Here is a 22,298-nt window from a genome sequence, read left to right as displayed (position 1 = left end):
TAATCAGAATTGATTTTAAAAGAATTAATTATAAGGTACAGGGACTAGTTTGCAATTATCTAATAGTTGAGTGGAAGGCTCTAGAACCCCCTTGGAAGAGGGTGGACGAAATCTTTAGGGGAAACCCTAATAATTTCGTCCATAGGGGCTTGGATAAGGCCCTTGGGTTTGCTTAGGCCCTAAGCAAAGGATAACTAGGGTTTCCCTTAAACCCTAGATCCCTCAGCTATATAAGGAGCCTCCTGGTTCATGTTTTTGGTCACTCTTTCTTTTGAAGAAACCCTAAGGCCGAGATTTTGCATGCTCCCTCTCCCCTCTCTCTTCTACTTTCCTTCTTGCTAGTCATTGGGTGTGATTCCATTAGAGGCATTACACTTGTGGTGCTAAAGCTTCCAAGAAGATCAAGATCAAGACCAAGGGAATATCAATTGTTTGCTATAACAATTGAAAGGTATGTAAACCCTAAACCCTAGTTTGTTAATTTCGAAATTAACCTCTCTCCTCTAGGGTTCTAGTTTTGCAATTCAAAGTTGTATGTTCAATAGTTAAAACATAGATCCAAAGTAGGTTGCATGTGAACTTAGGAATTGTTTTTCTAGTTTATTTGTTGTACCTAAAACCCGTCAATAATATCATATCATAATCATGCTGTCAGACATATCTGGGGTGTCCGACCTACCCATTGGCCCTAGCGACCGGATCGGGGACTAGTCCCCTACTACTGATACTATCTCACATAACCTAGCAACTAGCAAACTAGCATACTCACATATCTAGCAATCTAGCATACTCGCATATCCAACAATAATAGACCAGACAAATATCACAAAGATAATCATCCCAACTAACAATTACTAGTGGGCCGGCCTTGGTGCCTTAGACCCACTTCTACTGGAAGGTAACTCACCTCGATGTCGTGTAGTGTCTGAACTGTCCTCGGCGTGAAGGTCGGCTCTCCTCGACTCCTCAATCCTTACACGACAACCTTCAAGTCATCAAACCGAACATACAACCCAACCAGGTTCAATACCAAAACAAGGCAAAGTCAACAATTGTTAAAGTCAACATCCAGTTGACCTGACTCGCCGAGTTAGTCTACCAACTCGTCGAGTCCATGATCCACTAACCCGATCCAACCCCGACACCACTCATCGAGTCTAGCGAGAACTCGTCGAGTTTTCCTTCATTCAAACCATCGGGACCATCTTCATCCGACTCGTCGAGTTCTTCCTTCAACTCGGCGAGTTCATCTCCCTCATAAGAACGTGTCCAGTCTATGACTCGCCGAGTTGTATGAACAACTCGTCGAGCCCATCTTCAAAGGTTGGGAGATTGCCTTGGACTCGCTGAGTCTGTTCATACACTCGTCGAGTCCCATGATTCCCAGGTCCCTTTACGAGTCTAAACATTTACGGGACTTCCTTCCCGAACCACTGGTCCAACTACAGAAAGGATTTAGTGGTCATTACACACCGACTCGCCGAGTTCCAAGAACAACTCGTCGAGTCCCTTCTTGACCCTTACAATACAGTCTCCCACTCGTCGAGTAGGTCACTTAAACTTCCCGCGGATCTCGTCTCTACTCGACGAGTTGGGCCACCAACTCGTCGAGTCCCAGAGAAAAATACATAAAATTCTTGAATTAAAGACATACCAGGAATCGGGTGTTACAAATCTCCCCCACTTATCTTAGACTTCGTCCTCGAAGTCTGCTGCTCGATCCTGAAAAAACTCGGGGTAATGTTCCCTCATCTTGTCCTCCGGCTCCCAAGTCCATTCTGAGCCCTTTCGGTGCCGCCACTGCACCTTTACCAGCTCCACTCTCTTGTTCTTCAGATCCCTTGACTTCCTGTCAAGGATTGCCACTGGCTGCTCGATGTAGTTCAGGCTGTCATCAACCTGAATATCCTCCAACGGAACCACCGCCGAATCGTCTACCAAGCATTTCTACAACTGGGAGATGTGAAATGTGCTATGAATCTGACTGAGTTCGGCTGGCAGATCCAGCCTATATGCCACCTTGCCCACCCGGGCTACAACCTTGAAGGGTCCAATATACCTGGGGCCCAGCTTGCCCCGCTTCCTGAATAGAATGACGCCCTTCCAAGGCGACGCCTTCAGGAGCACCATATCCCCGACCTGGAACTTCAGGTCCGATCGACGCGTGTCGGCATAACTTTTCTGCCGACTCTGAGCAGTCTGAAGCCTGCTCTGAACCTGCTGGATCCTCTTCATAGTCTTGAGTACTACTTCGGTACTCCCCATGACTCTCTGTCCGACCTCTCCCCAGCATATTGGGGTCCTGCACTTCCTCCCATACAACATCTCGAAAGGAGGACGGTCGATGCTCGCATGATAACTGTTATTATAAGAAAACTCCGCCAAAGGAAGGTAAGTATCCCAACTACCTCTGAAGTCCAAAACACACGCTCGCAGCATATCCTCCAGAGTCTGGATGGTCCGCTCGCTCTGACCATCCGTCTGCGGGTGAAAGGCGGTACTAAAATGCAGACGAGTACCCAGCTTGTCGTGAAACTTCTTCCAAAACCTGGAAGTGAACCGCACATCCCTATCTGAGATCACTGAAACTAGCACCCGGTGCTGCGCCACTACCTCCCTAATATAGATGTCGGCCAACTTTTCGGCCGAAATACTATCCTGAATCGGAATAAAATGTGCGCTCTTGGTCAATCGATCAACGATGACCCAAATCTAATCCACTCCTCGCGCGGTCCTGGGAAGCTTCGTAATGAAGTCCATAGTAATATCCTCCCACTTCCACAGCGGGATATCCAACGGCTGGACCTTGTCGTGAGGTCTCTAGTGCTCAGCTTTGACCTTCCTGCAGGTCAGGCACCTTTCCACAACCCAAGCTATGTCCCTTTTTATACAGGGCCACCAATAATCGAGACGAAGATCCTTGTACATCTTCGTCGCCCCGGGATAGATAGAGAACCTGGACCTGTGCGCCTCTACCATCAATACCTGGCGCATACCCCCATGATAAGGGACCCACACCCTATGGTGAAGAGTCAACAATCCTCGGCTATCATAGTCGAAGGAGGAAACTAGGCCCACAATTCGCTCGCTCTTTCGATGTTCCTCCTTTATGGCCTCCTTCTGGGCCTCCCGAATCTGCTCCAACAGCGGAGTCACAACTGTCATCCTCAGACAAATGTCCCTGATCGGCGCTGCCATGCGGCTAAGCGCATCGGCCATGACATTGGCCTTCCCCGGGTGGTAGAGGCTCTCGCAATCGTAATCCTTTACCACATCAAGCCACCGACGCTGCCTCATATTCAGATTTGGTTGGTCCATGAGATACCTCAGGCTCTTGTGGTCTGTGTAAATGGTACAACCAACCCCATAGAGGTAATGGCGCCAAATCTTGAGGGCGAAAACAACAGCCCCCAGCTCCAAATCATGCGTCGGGTAATTCGCCTCGTGAAGCTTCAGTTGCCTCGAAGCGTAAGCTATAAAACGCCCTCTATGCATCAATACCGCGCCCAAACCCGAGATGGATGCATCACAATATACAACAAGATCCTTCATGCCCTCCGGCAGGGCTAAGATTGGCGCCTCGCACAATCTCCGTCTCAAGGTCTCAAACGCAGCCTGTTGCTCAGGCCCCCAGCGAAAGACCACGGCCTTCCTCGTCAGCCGGGTCAGGGGCACGGCTATCTTGGAGAAGTTCTGAATGAATCTCCGATAGTAGCCTGCCGATCCCAGAAAGCTCTGAATCTCAGATGGAGACCTCGGAACCTCCCACCTCATCACGGCCTCCACCTTGGCCGGGTCAACCGAAATCCCGTTCTGATTGAAAAGGTGCCCCAAAAACTGCACCTTGCGCAACCAGAACTCGCACTTGAAGAACTTCGCATACAAGTTCTTCGTCCTCAAGGTATCCAGAACATCTCGTAAGTGCTCCTCATGTTGCTCTCGAGTCTTGGAATAAACCAAGATGTCGTCAATGAAAACTATCACAGACCGATCCAACATCGGTCTGCACACGCGGTTCATGAGATCCATGAACGCGGCAGGAGCATTGGTGAGCCCGAAAGGCATCACCACAAACTCATAGTGATCATAGCGCGTCCGAAACGCGGTCTTCTGCACATCCTCCTCTCTGACCCTCATCTGATGATATCCTTAATGCAGATCAATCTTGGAGAACCAAGATGCTCCCTGTAGCTGGTGAAAGAGGTCATCAATCCTCAGGAGTGGGTAACGGTTCTTCACCGTTACCTTATTCAGCTCCCGATAATCTATACACATCCGATGCGACTCGTCCTTCTTCCTCACAAACAGAATCAGGGCTCCCCAGGGTGAACTGCTCGGTCTAATGAATCCCTTGTCTAACATCTCCTGCAGCTGTGTAGACAACTCCTGCATCTCAGGAGGAGCCAACCGATACGGTGCCTTGGCTATCGTAGCCGCACCAGGGACAAGGTCGATCCTGAACTCTACCTGCCTTTCCGGAGGTATCCTAGGAAACTCCTCGGGGAATACATCCGCAAACTCTCGTACCACTGGCACATCGCCCACTGTCGCCTTACCCGCCTCCGGGTATCCATAACATAAGCGACAAATCCTACACAACCCTGCTGAAAGTAGCCCCTAGCTCTCGCTACTGAACATAAAGCTGGTCCTCGATGTGGCCTCTCGCCCTGAATCACCAGCTCTCCCCCACTTGGGGTCCTGATCTGCACCAACTGCTGCGCGCAGTCAATCACTGCCCCATTGGGGCTTAGCCAATCCATATCAATAATAACCTTGTTCCCCCGCAAAGGTATGGGAACCAAGTCTACCAGGTAACGTTCCTTGAACAGCCTCAAAACACAATCTCAATAGACCTCTGATGCTCGCACTGACCGGTCGTCCGCAATCTCGACCTCTAAAGGGCAATCCAACATGCCCGAAGACTCAGGAAACTTCTTGTTAAGCGCAAGAGAGACAAACGATCGGGTAGCACCCGAATCAAACAATACCTGAACTGGGATACCGTTCACATGGAACGATCCTAAACAGAGCACATACATAGCATATCAAAATCACAGCGACATAACATAAAAGCAAAAAAAAGAAATCGTACCCATCACCACATCGGGTGCAACGCGTGCCTCCTCGGCTGTCAACTGAAATGCTCGGCTCCGCACCACTGGAGCCTCTACCTTGGCCTTCCGGCCATCCGTAACCCGCGATGTCACTCGAGTCGGCGCCGCCGCTGGCGTTGCTGCTGTCGCTGCTGTCAATCTAGGGCAGTTGGCCTTCTTATGGCCCCTCTGATTGCAATGGAAGCAAATCAGGTCTGACATCTGCACTGTGGGGGCGGGGGCAGTGCAATCTCTGCCAAAGTGCCCCGTCTTGCCACACTTGTAGCAGCCGGTCGATCCCGCTCTACAAGCTCCCTCATGCGGCCTGCCGCATTTCCTGCAGCGGCTCTGGCCTGGCTGGCCCTTCGACCTAACGTCGGATCCCTTGGGTTTCTTCCCCGAAACCCCTGTCACCTGCTCAGTCTCTGCTTTCCTCTTCCTGACGTGCTCCAAATCAAGCTCCCTCTCCCGTGCCCTGAAAATCATAGACTCTAGGGTCGGGCAGGCTGAATAGCTGACAAGCTCCCGAATATCAGCCCTCAACATATCATGGTAGCGGGTCTTCCGCATCTCCTCATCTCCCGCATACTAGGGTACCAACAATTCTCTCTCCCGGAACTTGGCGGTGATCTCCGCCACAGTCTCCGTAGTCTGCCTCATATCCAAAAACTCTCTGGCCAGCTGCTGAAGCTCCACAGCCGGCACAAACTCAGCCCTGAATCTGGTCACGAAATCTGACCACGTCATAACCTCGATGGTTGGAGCTCCTAACGAGTCATCAACCGACTCCCATCAGTCTCTAGCTCTGTCCCTCAAACATCCCGCAGCAAAGCGGACCTTCGACCCTTCCGGGCAGAAGCTCGTCAACTGCGCAGACTCAATATCTGCGATCCATTACCTGGCAGCAATGGGGTCCTTCACCCCATGAAAATCTGGCGCACCACTCCCTCTGAAGTCCTTAAAGGACAGTGTGCACGTACCCGCTTGCCAAACGCCAAGTCACTCCTGAATGATCGGAGGCGATCCTCCATCAACTCGATAATCCCCTCCTTGATCGACCCGAAAATGACCGGGGTCGACTCAAGGATACCTCTCGTGATCTCAGACGTGATGAACTCGCGTAGCCCATCGTCAACCTGCTCGGACCTTGCACCTGAGCCCGATCCTGATCCTGATCCAGAACCTCCTGCTCCATGTCGTGTAACCACCAGACTAAAAATAAACACGCAGTCGTCAGGATCATACATACTCTCGAGAGGTCTCACACACTCTCCAAGTTTCCTGGTTCCATCTCGGCCCTCCCTGACTCGAGTACGGATCCTCTACTTCCAGTAGTACGGGCCCATACTACCTTCCACATCTATCCGTACTTTCCTCAAGGATTGCCTCAACTTCGACAAGTCCCTCAGCCAATATCCCTTTCCAACTAATCTCATCCTAGGCTTTCCTAGGGCACTCTCCGACCTACTCTCCGCCATCAGCTGCACTAGGAGCCCCTACCACCCTTCCCTAGCTAGCTTGCGGATACTGTTACATATCCGCTCACTAGTTAGTTAAAGTTAGTCAGGACCCCTAGAGCACAAAGCAAACAGCATTCGTGCATTGAGAAACCACATCAAGCATAACCTAACCAGGCTATCCTACTGCTGACTAGACTGTCCTAGCATACAACTCATACAACAGGCATTCAAGGCATCCTCCTAGATCCTTAGCCCTAGTCTAGCATGCAGTTCTCAGAATCATATATCACATGTCATAACATAACAAGTATGGGTATCTTGGGGAAAACTTACTTGAGCTCGGCCGGTCGCACGCATCACACACCTTGTTCTTTCTCAAATTCCTTAACTTGAATTTTAGAAAACTGTTTTCTTTGTGAAAAATCTATTAATCCTTCGGTTTGAGTCCAGACACCCCCGAGGGTGTGTCCGAATCCCTCAAACCAGGGCTCTGATACCAACTTGTAACATCCCAAAATTCAAGCCCAAAAATTTCATTTTTAATTAAGTATTTCACAACTCAGTTTACCAAAACATTTCTCATGCCATTTCATTGTAGAAAGAAACATAACAAAGTGTCTGAAAATCATATCGTCAAAAGTAAAATAAATCATAGTACATTCCCAGAAGACTCTATGCGGAAACCATGTGTGTGTGTGATGCGCTGCTACACCGCCGGCTCCTTCCCCTTGGACGAAGAGGTACCTGAAACCAAAACTGAAACTGTAAGCACAAAGCTTAGTGAGTTCCCCCATCATACCACATACCATACAAACACATAGCATACATACTATCGGGCAATTCTGGGGCGCCCGTCCTACCCATGTCAAGCCATTCTGGGGTGCTGACCTACCCATGTCAAGCCATTATGGGGTGCTGACCTACCCATGTCAAGCCATTCTGGGGTGCTGACCTACCCATGTCAAGCTATTCTGGGGTGCTGACCTACCCATGTCAAGCCATTTTGGGGTGCCGACCTACCCTCCGGTCTATCTCAACCGAACACGGGGACTATTTCACCCCCTACTACTAACACATAATATCATATCATAATATGTAAGAGAGGATGCAAAGTGAGGATGCAAAGTGTACGATCAGCCTGAGCCAGTAAGTAGACCCCAAAATACCATACAATATTTGATTATGTGATATGTTAGAACAGCATGCTAGTGCTAGGCTAGGGATCTTCAGGAATTGCATGATAGAATTGCCTTATTATATGATGCCTGCTAGCCTAGGGTTTCCTTTATATGAGATTGACATCATTACTGTAGTTGCTTAGTGTATGCATCATGGTTATACATAATTAAGATCTTATAGCCTGAAAATGTTTGATTTGCCTTATGTTCTGTTCTTGTTTGATTGGGAACTTAGGGTAGGATTGGATATTCGAAAGTCTATAGGGTCCAGCGTTATTTATGGCTAGCATACACTAGTGTTGCAGGGTTGGTGGAAGTTTCATGAATGGGTGGGTTGTGTGAGGCTGGTAGGTCAAGTCGTGATTCAGTGAGCCTTCCTCTAGGAGTGAGGACTAAGCGCTCGCGATGATTATGTATATAGTTAGGGCGTTTTGATGATACTTGAGACAAATATGGGTAGGTGTGGAAGGTAGTATGGGCCCGTACTACTGAAAGCACAGGACCCATACACGTAGCAAGGAAGTCACAACCCCTAGGGTTTAGTCGGGAGTTGGTTTCCAGTTATTTATGTGGATTATCTGACATCTTGTGGTATGTTTCGGAATGGTGATGACGAGACGCTTCGTGACTGGATCCGGTTCAGGATCAGGATCAGGATCAGGAGACGGAGACCAGGAGGGGCCAACAGCACCTGAGCCCGTGGTGCGGATAGGTACTGAGGAGTTGGATGCCAAGATTCGGGAGATCCTGCATTATGAGGTTGCTATTGCGTTCCGGGCACAGCTGCCGGAGATATTTGGGTCTATTAAGACCGTCATGGTCTAGTACTTCGACCCACTTCTACGCAGCCTATAACATCCCAAAATTCAAGCCCAAAAATTTCATTTTTAATTAAGTATTTCACAACTCAGTTTACCAAAACATTTCTCATGTCATTTCATTGTAGAAAGAAACATAACAAAGTGTCTGAAAATCATATCGTCAAAAGTAAAATAAATCATAGTACATTCCCAGAAGACTCTATGCGGAAACCATGTGTGTGTGATGCGCTGCTACACCGTCGGCTCCTTCCCCTTGGACGAAGAGGTACCTGAAACCAAAACTGAAACTGTAAGCACAAAGCTTAGTGAGTTCCCCCATCATACCACATACCATACAAACACATAGCATACATACTATCGGGCAATTCTGGGGCGCCCGTCCTACCCATGTCAAGCCATTCTGGGGTGCTGACCTACCCATGTCAAGCCATTATGGGGTGCTGACCTACCCATGTCAAGCCATTCTGGGGTGCTGACCTACCCATGTCAAGCTATTCTGGGGTGCTGACCTACCCATGTCAAGCCATTTTGGGGTGCCGACCTACCCTCCGGTCTATCTCAACCGAACACGGGGACTATTTCACCCCCTACTACTAACACATAATATCATATCATAATATGTAAGAAAGGATGCAAAGTGAGGATGCAAAGTGTACGATCAGCCGGAGCCAGTAAGTAGACCCCAAAATACCATACAATATTTGATTATATGATATGTTAGAATAGCATGCTAGTGCTAGGCTAGGGATCTTCAGGAATTGCATGATAGAATTGCCTGATTATATGATGCCTGCTAGCCTAGGGTTTCCTTTATATGAGATTGACATCATTACTGTAGTTGCTTAGTGTATGCATCACGGTTATACATAATTAAGATCTTATAGCCTGAAAATGTTTGATTTGCCTTATGTTCTGTTCTTGTTTGATTGGGAGCTTAGGGTAGGATTGGATATTCGAAAGTCTATAGGGTCCAGCGTTATTTATGGCTAGCATACACTAGTGTTACAGGGTTGGTGGAAGTTTCATGAATGGGTGGGTTGTGTGAGGCTGGTAGGTCAAGTCGTGATTCAGTGAGCCTTCCTCTAGGAGTGAGGACTAAGCGCTCGCGATGATTATGTATATAGTTAGGGCGTTTTGATGATACTTGAGACAAATATGGGTAGGTGTGGAAGGTAGTATGGGCCCGTACTACTGAAAGCACAGGACCCATACACGTAGCAAGGAAGTCACAACCCCTAGGGTTTAGTCGGGAGTTGGTTTCCAGTTATTTATGTGGATTATCTGACATCTTGTGGTATGTTTCGGAATGGTGATGACGAGACGCTTCGTGACTGGATCCGGTTCAGGATCAGGATCAGGATCAGGAGACGGAGACCAGGAGGGGCCAACAGCACCTGAGCCCGTGGTGCAGATGGGTACTGAGGAGTTGGATGCCAAGATTCGGGAGATCCTGCAATATGAGGTTGCTATTGCGTTCCGGGCACAGCTGCCGGAGATATTTGGGTCTATTAAGACCGTCATGGTCTAGTACTTCGACCCACTTCTACGTAGCCTATAACATCCCAAAATTCAAGCCCAAAAATTTCATTTTTAATTAAGTATTTCACAACTCAGTTTACCAAAACATTTCTCATGCCATTTCATTGTAGAAAGAAACATAACAAAGTGTCTGAAAATCATATCGTCAAAAGTAAAATAAATCATAGTACATTCCCAGAAGACTCTATGCGGAAACCATGTGTGTGTGATGCGCTGCTACACCGTCGGCTCCTTCCCCTTGGACGAAGAGGTACCTGAAACCAAAACTGAAACTGTAAGCACAAAGCTTAGTAAGTTCCCCCATCATACCACATACCATACAAACACATAGCATACATACTATCGGGCAATTCTGGGGCGCCCGTCCTACCCATGTCAAGCCATTCTGGGGTGCTGACCTACCCATGTCAAGCCATTATGGGGTGCTGACCTACCCATGTCAAGCCATTCTGGGGTGCTGACCTACCCATGTCAAGCTATTCTGGGGTGCTGACCTACCCATGTCAAGCCATTTTAGAGTGCCGACCTACCCTCCGGTCTATCTCAACCGAACACGGGGACTATTTCACCCCCTACTACTACCACATAATATCATATCATAATCATGCTGTCAGACATATCTGGGGTGTCCGACCTACCCATTGGCCCTAGCGACCGGATCGGGGACTAGTCCCCTACTACTGATACTATCTCACATAACATAGCAACTAGCAAACTAGCATACTCACATATCTAGCAATCTAGCATACTCGTATATCCAACAATAATAGACCAGAAAATTATCACAAAGATAATTATCCGAACTAACAATTACTAGTGGGCCGGCCTTGGTGCCTTAGACCCACTTCTACTGGAAGGTAACTCACCTCGATGTCGTGTAGTGTCTGAACTGTCCTCGGCGTGAAGGTCGGCTCTCCTCGACTCCTCAATCCCTACACGACAATCTTCAAGTCATCAAACCGAACATACAACCCAACCAGGGTCAATACCAAAACCAGGCAAAGTCAACATTGGTCAAAGTCAACATCTGTCACCCCGAAACCGTGATGGCGGAAACGTTCCGGGGTGGAGGACGCTTTTTGATAGTATCACAACAATTGTATCTAAGCAAGCATAGTAAACACAACCAGACATTGAATACATATGCGAAAAAAGTTTACATTGTTTACTAATCCCCTGAGAATACAAGCAGTTTTGAAAGAGTATCAGTATAAAGCTGGTGAGTTGATAAGCATATTAGTTTTGGTGGAAAATGTTCTTTGAATTCTTTTGAAAAGTATTCCTCAAGAAAATCCTATATTTTCTTATGGAAAGCGGTTTTAAAAGAGTGTCTATTAGTAGAAAATAAACCATCAGTTTTAGAAATGTCGGTGTTATCTTGGGAAAATCCTATACTTTCCCTAAAAACAGGTTATCCGTACTCGAGGTAGAGATGTAAGTTTTGAAAACCCATGATTACTATCAGTATATATATGAAAGTAGTTTTATTAATCAAAATAAAACAAGTGAAGAGTAGAGTCCGTAAACAAAATTAGTTCATACTTATTTGCGAGTCGTATAACCATACTTGATATGACCGAGAGACCTTTATAACGTTCTTCAGGCGTTAAGCTAAATGACATTTGTTCACCACAGGCGTGCCCGCCTAACTGTAGCTAGCAGTTCTGGTGTGGGATTGTCAGTCCCGAATAGATTTATTCGCAAATCTCACGCTCTCCCTCCAGGAGACTCTGGTTATACTAAAAGGATTTATCACTATACACCTAAGGGTACAGTATTGAAGTAGCGCCTCACAATTATGTATAATCTAGTTTACTAGCGAGAAATCAGTATAAAATAGTAATTATCCTTGAATAAATGTACTTTATACTTCTGAGAAAACATATAACATAAACTAAATCTGCCATAGTTTATATATATATATTCATTTATGAAATCTGATTAAGTAGAGACTGCCTAGAGGGTTATCCCAAACTATAATCATTATAGTTTATTAGAGTTGATATGGAAAATGCTTTGTAAAAACCTTTCTGAAAGCTATGAAGTTGGATTTCCAAAATAGAAGTTTCCCTTATGTTCAACATATTACAAAAAGAGATAAAATATTCGAATATGTTATTAAACGTGGAAATCGTTGGACTGCATTAATAAGTTTAAAACTTAACAAAATACTTAGCGTTTGGCTTGTATTCCCCCCCCCCCCTGAAAACATTAAAAACACGGAAAATGTAGGGGTATGAACTCACCGTTTGACGTAGGATCTGGGTGTATGATCGGTTACGAATGCTGAGTGTCAACCGATGTTTCATACGCAAGTGGATCCTATTAACATGTGATAACACATATGTGTGTTAGAATTAAGGTGTTTCATGGCTAAACATGACGGGAAACCACCCTAAAGACTTGGAAATGCTTGTCGGGACCCTATATGATCAAACAAGGGAGGTGTACGGCCAAAAGGGTGTGTGTGCGGCCAGGGTGTGCGGTCAGCATGTGTGTGCCGTTGCACATAGGAGTGTGCGGCCGTACAGAGGGTGTGTGCGGCCGTACACTCCTCATTTGTGCCCGAAATGTCGATTTTGAGGTGTTATTGTGCTAATACCAAGTCCTACTAGTGAATGAAGGCCAAACTCTTCACTTTGGAGAGCTTTAAGGTGTGTGCGGCCACCTTATAAAGGTGTGCGTCCGTACACCTTCATGTGATGAAGAACATGATGAACTTTGATGGTTAAGGGCTTAGATCAATGGGTCCTTCATGTATGATAAGCTAGGTGATGGAAAACTCACGTTTTTGAGGCCTTGAGAGTGTTCTTGGATGAAGTTCTTAGAGAGAGAAAGTAGAAAGAGGAAGTAGAGTGCAGCCAAATGAAAGGAATGAGTGAAGGGGTCACCCTATATAAATAGGGATGAGTGTGCGGCTGGAGGATGGGTGTGCGGCCACACACTCGTGTGTGCGGCCATACACTCGGGTGTGCGGCCATACACTCGGGTGTGCGGCCATATACTCGGGTGTGCGGCCACACACTCATGTGTGCGGTCATACACTCGGGTGTGCGGCCACACACTCATGTGTGTGGCCACACACTCCTTTTGATGGAGTGTTTGGCCTATTTGCAACCCTAAATCTTAAACCAACCCATCTCTAATTCAAACTTTGGTTGTACAAGGCTTTAGATCATCCAAACAGGCTCAAAACAATGCTAAAAGATAGCTGAAACGAGTTTAGCATTGATAGAATTGGCTAAGTGTACAAGATAAAAGTTTCGGGTTGTCACATCATCCCCTCGTTAGAGGGAATTTCGTCCCGAAATTCAAGAATAAAGTTGTAACTCGTGGACTTGGAAAAGATGGGGTACTTTTGTCTCCTTGGATTCTCGTGCTCCCAAGTGAATTCAAGTTCTCGTTTGGTATCCCAGTGAATCTTCACTATCTGGATACGACGTTCGTCTCGTACGTTGGACTTCCTGGTCCATGAGTTCAAATGATTCCTACATGAAGTGTAGACTCTCGTTTAACTCGATACTGTCGAGGGGAATCGCAAGTGTCTCATCGGACAGACACTTATTTAGGTTTGACATGTGAAAGACGGGATGTATGTTGCTAAGTTCTCGAGGTAACCTTGCTAACCCATTCGGAGGCAATGATTACAGGTATCCCATGAAAACGGATTACTTCTCGAAGGTATATATAGGTGAGTCTCTCCTTTTTGTACTCAGGCTCTCGCTGGATGTTTCAGCGGATCTTCACTGTCGTATCCGCTGGTTCTGATTCATACTCTTCGCATGAATACCTTCGGGTTTCTAAGAGAGATGAATTTTCAAAGTTCGCATCTAATTTTCGTTACGAGTGACGGGAGTTTTGCGATCGAACGATTTAAGACAAAAGAGTTTGGTATAACATAGACTCAGTCGAACTAAACAGGATGACGTCATAGAATCGCGCGTTAAGTTTGTCCAGAAAGTTCGTTTCGTTAGCACATTGGTGCCTCTGGGTGAATATCTCTGGTGTTTGATGTGTTTGATTCGCAGTTAACAGGTACTATTAACACGAGGGTTCTGATGTCTTGAAACTATGACTTTCATGAAATGGTTCTTACTAGATCTCTCTATGATCGTTTGGTGTACACAAGCAGTGTATAATTACAAATGAACTTAACGTATTCACTAAGTTGTCAGAACTTACTCATGGGGGCTTTAAATCTTATAAGAATGTCGTTATTTAATTTGGACGAGGAAAAAATCATGATTATGAGCAATTATAGGGGTTTTCGAAAACGTACCAAAACATAGCAGGGTTCTTTGATGCTTCCTCATTCTCTGAGGTCAGACTCCTCCTGTTTCCCCATTGTTCTTCTCTGTTGGGCAGTCTCTTTTGAAATGTCCTAAACTTCCAGAGGTAACAGGTTGGACTTGTCCCAACATTGGTAGTCGGAGTGATGAACTTGACTAGGGTTCTACAACCACGGGAGGTGTGTCCCTTCCTATTGCATCTGGTGCAATGCAGCACTCGGCAGACTCCATGATGATGGTAGTTGCATTTGCTGCAGTGCGGGAGATTTCCACAGTAGGGTATGGTTGGTGTGGGAACAGCAGGGATGACTGGGGTACTGACTGTCCCAAATCGTTGCCTCTCAGTAGGTCTTTGGGTTGAACAACTTCCTTTGAACTTTCGTTTTAGAAGGTTAGGTGTGTCCTTTCTAGTAGGCACTTGTTGTTGAGATTGGTTAACACCAAGATTCGGATTACCGTTAACACTTCTACCCACATTCATGTTGTTAGCGTTAAGAACAGTTAGGGCGGCTATCACCGCTGCTGTGACAGTAGCTTGGAACGTAGTTGAATCCATCTGAAGGATTGGGGTCTTACCGGTGGGTTGGTTACGTTTCTTTGGAGGCATGATCTGCTACATGTCAAGAAAAGAATCTTGTGAGCAATAATGGTTGCCTCTGGATGTATCCTAAATGTTTATCTATGCTTGAGATTTCCCGTTTTGCTTATCTGACTCTCATTGATTCGACCCACATCCCCATGATATGGTCTTAGCAAGGATAGAAAAGATTTGAGCACACAAAGTTCACATACAATAAGTTTACGAACTCCTGGTTGCTCAGCTCATCGGGCTGGCTGAGTAATTCTTATATTTTCGTCGGCTCTTGACGATATGGAGATTTGACTATAAGGGTAGTTCCGAGGATCAAATCGATACGGGATTCAACTTGGCACTCGGAAGAAATCCCTGGAATGTCCTTGGGGAAGACATTGGGAAAGTTGCAGACTTCGAAGATGCTCTCGAGGTCTTTAACTTCTTGCGTCTCATTGACAACATGAGCCAGAAATGCATAGCATTCTTTCCGTAGATGCTCCTAGGCTTCGACGTATGAAATGATACTAAGGTTCGAACAGACTTATCACTGAAACTAGTGAGGACTCTGTCAGAAGGAAGATTGAGACGAATCGCTTTCTCTAAGCAAGGGACATCAGCACGATTTGGGGCTCAACCATCTCATGCCGATTAGGGCATCGAAGCTTTTTACAGAGACTGATATGAAATCGATGGGGAAAAGGAATGATCGTCTAAGTATATCCTATGATACATGTTTTGAAGACAAAATAGTGATAGGACTTTGATAAAGTTGCTTAATTTGCATGCTACTGATTTAAGGTATACTTTTGACAATGAAAACCTTTAACTGAATTATGATTGTTGCCATTATAGCTGAAGCTAAGATTACACATGTTTCGGAAACCTTGACCTAAAAATAGGTCAAGGTTATACTAACGAAGAGAAAATCTTGGCAACATGAAAGACAGAGATGTTTACGGAAAAGAGCTACCTAGAACCTAAATATGAAAATCATTCCTTAGACCAAAAAGGAAGGTTGAGTAGAGTATCCCCTATCGGCGACAGGTACTCCTCAAGTGAATCCTTAATTCGGCCAGCTGACGCTCCACCCCAAGCAAGCATCTCTCGTATTCTGACTGGCAGGCTCGGAGCTCTATGACTTCGGTTCGGGTTGTAGCTAACTCTCGCTGCAGAGCTTCATTGTTCCTTGCAGCTCTCGCGTGAGCAATCTTGAAGTGACGAATGCGATCCGTGCTGGTGTTCGAATCCGCTTCGAGCTCCTCAGTTCGCTAAAGGGTTTCCATACCTAGCTCCACATTGCGAGCCACTCGGCATATCAGGATTGGAAGGGCCCTGTCCGTGGGTCCTCCTTCGTTCAGATTGTAGAGGTTGCAGTTTTCGTCGCATGGGAGGGGTTGGTCTTGCTCATGGCTCCACTTATTCAAACTCCCGACCCACATAGGCGTTGGACCTTGGAATCCAACTCGAGGGTTAGGATTTGGTATTGGGGTCACTTGAGGTAGGTTCTCGACTTCGGGTTCCTAGTCAGTCTCTTCAGGTAATGGTTCGGCGAATCCATCGTCCAAAGGGATTTCATGATTTCCTTCCGGCTCTGGCTCGATCCATCCATCATCTCCTTGGTTGGGAAAGTACGGGTCGCCAGGAAGATGGAATCTATCCATGCTATCGACGCGAGGTGATGATAAAGGGATAGTTAATGGGCATCGAATCTAATAATACTCCCAATGTATTATAGCTATAGGATTGATTCTTGAAGATTGGATTCTTGGGTAAGTTTCCGGTCCGGTCGCTATAGCATTCTAAAATAATAGCATCCTAAAATACTCCTATAGTATTTTAACCCTTATGTTCGGTTCTAGAATTCTTTTGGTATCTAGGTAAGTTTTAGGCTTGCTGCAACACCACAGTCACTCCCAAGCACATGTTGCTCATGTCTCGAATGAATATAGTTGATCAGGCTATATTGATCCTAGACATGATTACATAACTGCCCAGGTTTAACCGTAGTGTCTCAACATCCAAATACTTTTGTTTTGTTCTACCTATGACACAATTTCAGGTTCCTAGGTATACTTGTATACTTTTATAAAAATACTTATATTTTTGAAAGTATACTTTTAGTTTAGAGCACTTAGGCCCCTTAGTATTTATAGTTGTATACAATGTAAGGTTCGGTATACTTAGTTCGCTATAAACAAGGGCTCTGATACCAATCTGTCACACCCCGAAACCGTGATGGCAGAAACGTTCCGGGGTGGAGGACGTCATGCGTAGTATCACAACAATTGTATCATAGCAAGCATAGTAAACACAACCAGACATTGAATACATATGCGAAAAAAGTTTACATTGTTTAATACACAGTTTTATTCATATCAAAAGTAAAATTGACAGACGCGACTCTAACGCTTCGTCTTCTCCGAACTCCTAGAAGTACCTGTTTACTAATCCCCTGAGAATACAAGCAGTTTTGAAAGAGTATCAGCATAAAGCTGGTGAGTTGATAAGCATTTTAGTTTTGGTGGAAAATGTTCTTTGAATTCTTTTGAAAAGTATTCCTCAAGAAAATCCTATATTTTCTTATGGAAAGCGGTTTTGAAAGAGTGTCTATTAGTAGAAAATAAACCATCAGTTTTAGAAATGTCGGTGTTATCTTGGGAAAATCCTATACTTTCCCTAAAAACAGGTTATCCGTACTCGAGGTAGAGATGTAAGTTTTGAAAACCCATGATTACTATCAGTATATATATGAAAGTAGTTTTATTAATCAAAATAAAACAAGTGAAGAGTAGAGTCCGTAAACAAAATTAGTTCATACTTATTTGCGAGTCGTATAACCATACTTGATATGACCGAGAGACCTTTATAACGTTCTTCAGGCGTTAAGCTAAATGACATTTGTTCACCACAGGCGTGCCCGCCTAACTGTAGCTAGCAGTTCTGGTGTGGGATTGTCAGTCCCGAATAGATCTATTCACAAATCTCACGCTCTCCCTCCAGGAGACTCTGGTTATACTAAAAGGATTTATCACTATACACCTAAGGGTACAGTATTGAAGTAGCGCCTCACAATTATGTATAATCTAGTTTACTAGCGAGAAATCAGTATAAAACAGTAATTATCCTTGAATAAATGTACTTTATACTTCTGAGAAAACATATAACATAAACTAAATCTGCCATAGTTTATATATATATATATATATATATATATATATATATATATATATATATATATATATATATTTATGAAATCTGATTAAGTAGAGACTGCCTAGAGGGTTATCCCAAACTATACCCATTATAGTTTATTAGAGTTGATATGGAAAATGCTTTGTAAAAACCTTTCTGAAAGCTATGAAGTTGGATTTCCAAAATAGAAGTTTCCCTTATGTTCAACATATTACAAAAAGAGATAAAATATCCGAATATGTTATTAAACGTGGAAATTGTTGGACTGCATTAATAAGTTTAAAACTTAACAAAATACTTAGCGTTTGGCTTGTATTTCCCCCCCCCCCCTGAAAACTTTAAAAACACGGAAAATGTAGGGGTATGAACTCACCGTTTGACGTAGGATCTGGGTGTATGATCGGTTACAAATGTTGAGTGTCAACCGATGTTTCGTACGCAAGTGGATCCTATTAACATGTGATAACACATATGTGTGTTAGAATTAAGGTGTTTCATGGCTAAACATGACGGCAAACCACCCTAAAGACTTGGAAATGCTTGTCGGGACCCTATATGATCAAACAAGGGAGGTGTACGGCCAAAAGGGTGTGTGTGCGGCCAGGGTGTGCGGTCAGCATGTGTGTGTCGTTGCACACAGGAGTGTGCGGTCGTACAGAGGGTGTGTGCGGCCGTACACAGGAGTGTGCGGCCGTACACTCCTCATTTGTGCCCGAAATGTCGATTTGAGGTGTTCTTGTGCTAATACCAAGTCCTACTAGTGAATGAAGGCCAAACTCTTCACTTTGGAGAGCTTTAAGGTGTGTACGGCCACCTTATAAAGGTGTGCGTCCGTACACCTTCATGTGATAAAGAAAATGATGAACTTTGATGGTTAAGGGCTTAGATCAATGGGTCCTTCATGTATGATAAGCTAGGTGATGGAAAACTCATGTTTTTGAGGCCTTGAGAGCGTTCTTGGATGAAGTTCTTAGAGAGAGAAAGTAGAGAGAGGAAGTAGAGTGCAGCCAAATGAAAGGAATGAGTGAAGGGGTCACACTATATAATAGGGATGAGTGTGCGGCTGGAGGATGGGTGTGCGGCCACACTCTCGTGTGTGCGGCCATACACTCGGGTGTGCGGCCACACACTCATGTGTGCGGCCATACACTCGGGTGTGCGGCCACACACTCATGTGTGCAGCCATACACTCGGGTGTGCAGCCACACACTCATGTGTGCGGCCATACACTCGGGTGTGCAGCCACACACTCATGTGTGTGGCCACACACTCTTTTTGATGGAGTGTTTGGCCTATTTGCAACCCTAAATCTTAAACCAACCCATCCCTAATTCAAACTTTGGTTGTACAAGGCTTTCGATCATCCAAACAGGCTCAAAATAATGCTAAAAGATAGCTGAAACGAGTTTAGCATTGATAGAATTGGCTAAGTGTACAAGATAAAAGTTTCAGGTTGTCACAACATGCAATTGACCTGACTCGCCGAGTTGGTCTACCAACTCGTCGAGTCCATGCTCCACTAACCCGATCCAACCCCGACACCACTCGTCGAGTCTAGCGAGAACTCGTCGAGTTTTCCTTCGTTCAAACCATCGGGACCATCTTCATCCGACTTGTCGAGTTCTTCCTTCAACTCGGCGAGTTCATCTCCCTCATAAGAACGTTTCCAGTCTATGACTCGCCGAGTTGTATGAACAACTCGTCGACCCCATCTTCAAAGGTTGGGAGATTGCCTTGGACTCGCTGAGTCTGTTCATACACTCGTCGAGTCCCATGATTCCCAGGTCCCTTTACGAGTCTAAACATTTACGGGACTTCCTTCCCGAACCACTGGTCCAACCACAGAAAGGATTTAGTGGTCATTACACGCCGACTCGCCGAGTTCCAAGAACAACTCGTCGAGTCCCTTCTTGACCCTTACAATACAGTCGATTTAAATGGGTCTTAACACATCAAAATTATAGATCTGGCCTCCTAATGTCCATTTTATACGTAAAGTTCCAAACTTGGTGCACATGCATGGGGTTTTTGGCTCAAAAATCCATAAAAGGTGCTCTACAATGTGCATGGGGCTCTCATGGCCATAGAGTTGGCACCTTTATGCCATGAGACCCCTCCAATGACTCAGATCTAAAAGTAGAACCCCATGAATCACTTCACAAATCCGAAAATGGCTTAGAAAGCCCTAAATGCACCCAAAATCTAAGCCCTAAATGCACCCAAAATCTAAGCCCTAAAGATGAACAACCAAATGGAAGACCAAAACAGGGGGCATTTACCTTGATTGAGCTGAAGATGGAATAAGATCTCTGGATCTACAAGCCCCAACTCGAATTCCCAAGCTTCTTCCTTCTTTTGAAGCTTCACAAACCACCCAAAAGCACCAAAAATGGCCTTAGATCACTCAAAGCGGCTAGGGTTTTGATGTGAGGTGTTCTGGGAGCATAAAGGACAATGAAGGATGCAATAAGACGTTTAAATAGGGTTCAAACCCTCAAATTTAGGGTTTCACTCAAACAGCACCTACTCGCCGAGTCAGTCTCCGACTCGTCGAGTAGGTCACTTAAACTTCCCGCGGATCTCGTCTCTACTCGACGAGTTGGGCCACGAACTCTTTGAGTCCCAGAGAAAAATAAATAAAATTCTTGAACTAAAGACATACCAGGAATCGGGTGTTACACAGCCCTTGCGGAGACGGCTGCCGCTGCAGCTGCATCAGCTGTAACAGCGGCAGGGGGAGGAGGAGGAGCCACTCGGGGCTTCCAGTACAGGGACTTCGATAACAAAAAGCCCCCTAATTTTGATGGGACCCAGGACCCCATTAAGGCGATGAGGTGGATTTCAGATGTGGAGGGGTGTTTCTTTACCTGCTCGTGTCCTACTGACCAAAGGGTCAAGACTGACATCCGTCATTTTGTTTCTACCCAGCGATGTGATACTCTTTTGGAGTTGAAGGAGGCCGTGAGGCGGCGTGAGTTGGAGATTGAGCTGCAGATGAGGGAGCAGCGGCAGGCCCCGGCGCAGTCGCAGTCGGCGCCTAAGCGGTCTAAGACCGCTGATTTTAGGACCGGGGGTCAGCAGAGTCGTACTTGTGGAAAGTGAGGCAAGAGTCATTCCGGAGTTTGTCGGACGGGCAGTGGGTGCCACAAGTGTGGCAAGGAGGGGCACTATGCTAGGGACTGTCACCAGACAGCCCCTGCATCGGATATGAGGATATGATATCACTGTCATCAGGTTGGTCACATGAAGACCAACTGTCCACAGCTCGCAGCCAGGCGGCACAGGCTCCAGCACCGGCTACATTGAGGATACCGGATGGGAGGCCAGTCAAGACAGAGCCTCCGAAGGCTTAGGGGGGTGCTTTCCAGTTGACCGCAGAGGAGGCCAGGGCAGCACCAGATGTGGTTACTAGTATATTTCTCTCCTTTATTTCATTTATTATAATTGTATTATGCTTATCTGTTGTGCCTGTGATTAGGTACATTTTTAGTGAACTCTTTGCCTGCTTTGGTTTTATTTGACTCGGGAGCGAGTCGGTCCTTCGTATCTCAGTCGTTTAGTACGGAGTTCAGTGTGCCGGTGGGCGAGTTAGAGTGTCCGTTGTGAGTCTCTATCGCCAACGAACACGGGATTTCTGCTTCTTCAGTCTACCGAGGGTGTGAGTTGGAGATTTTCGGGGTGTCCTTTCCGATAGATTTGATTTTGATCCCCATGGGGGAGGTATGTGTGATTGTAGGCATTGATTGGCTCAGTCGGTTCGGTGCTATGATTGACTGTGAGGGCCAGCGAGTGGTAGTTCGAACCCCAAGTGGGGGAGAACTGGTTGTATATGGTGAGGGCACCAGAGTGGGATCAGGGTTTTGTTCAGCTGCCAGGGCTCGGCAGTGTATTCAGCACGGGTGTGCGGGTTATATAGCATATGTGGTGGATACGCGAGTCAGGGATCAGATTTCAGTTTCAGAGGTTCATGTGGTTAGGGAGTTTGCCGACGTGTTCCCGGAGGAGTTTCCAGGGATACCTCCGGAGAGTCAGGTTCGAGTTTCGGATCGACCTGGTACCAGGTGTGGCTCCTATCGCCAAGGCGTCGTACCGGTTGGCGCCACCCGAGATGCAGGAGCTGTCTTCACAGCTGCAGGAACTGTTGGGCAAGCA

The sequence above is a fragment of the Lactuca virosa genome, chromosome 4 (genome assembly GCF_052849685.1).
Source record: "Lactuca virosa cultivar CGN04683 chromosome 4, Lactuca_virosa_CGN04683_v6, whole genome shotgun sequence".
In the NCBI taxonomy this organism is placed as follows: domain Eukaryota; kingdom Viridiplantae; phylum Streptophyta; class Magnoliopsida; order Asterales; family Asteraceae; genus Lactuca; species Lactuca virosa.
This window is presented reverse-complemented; position numbering follows the sequence as displayed.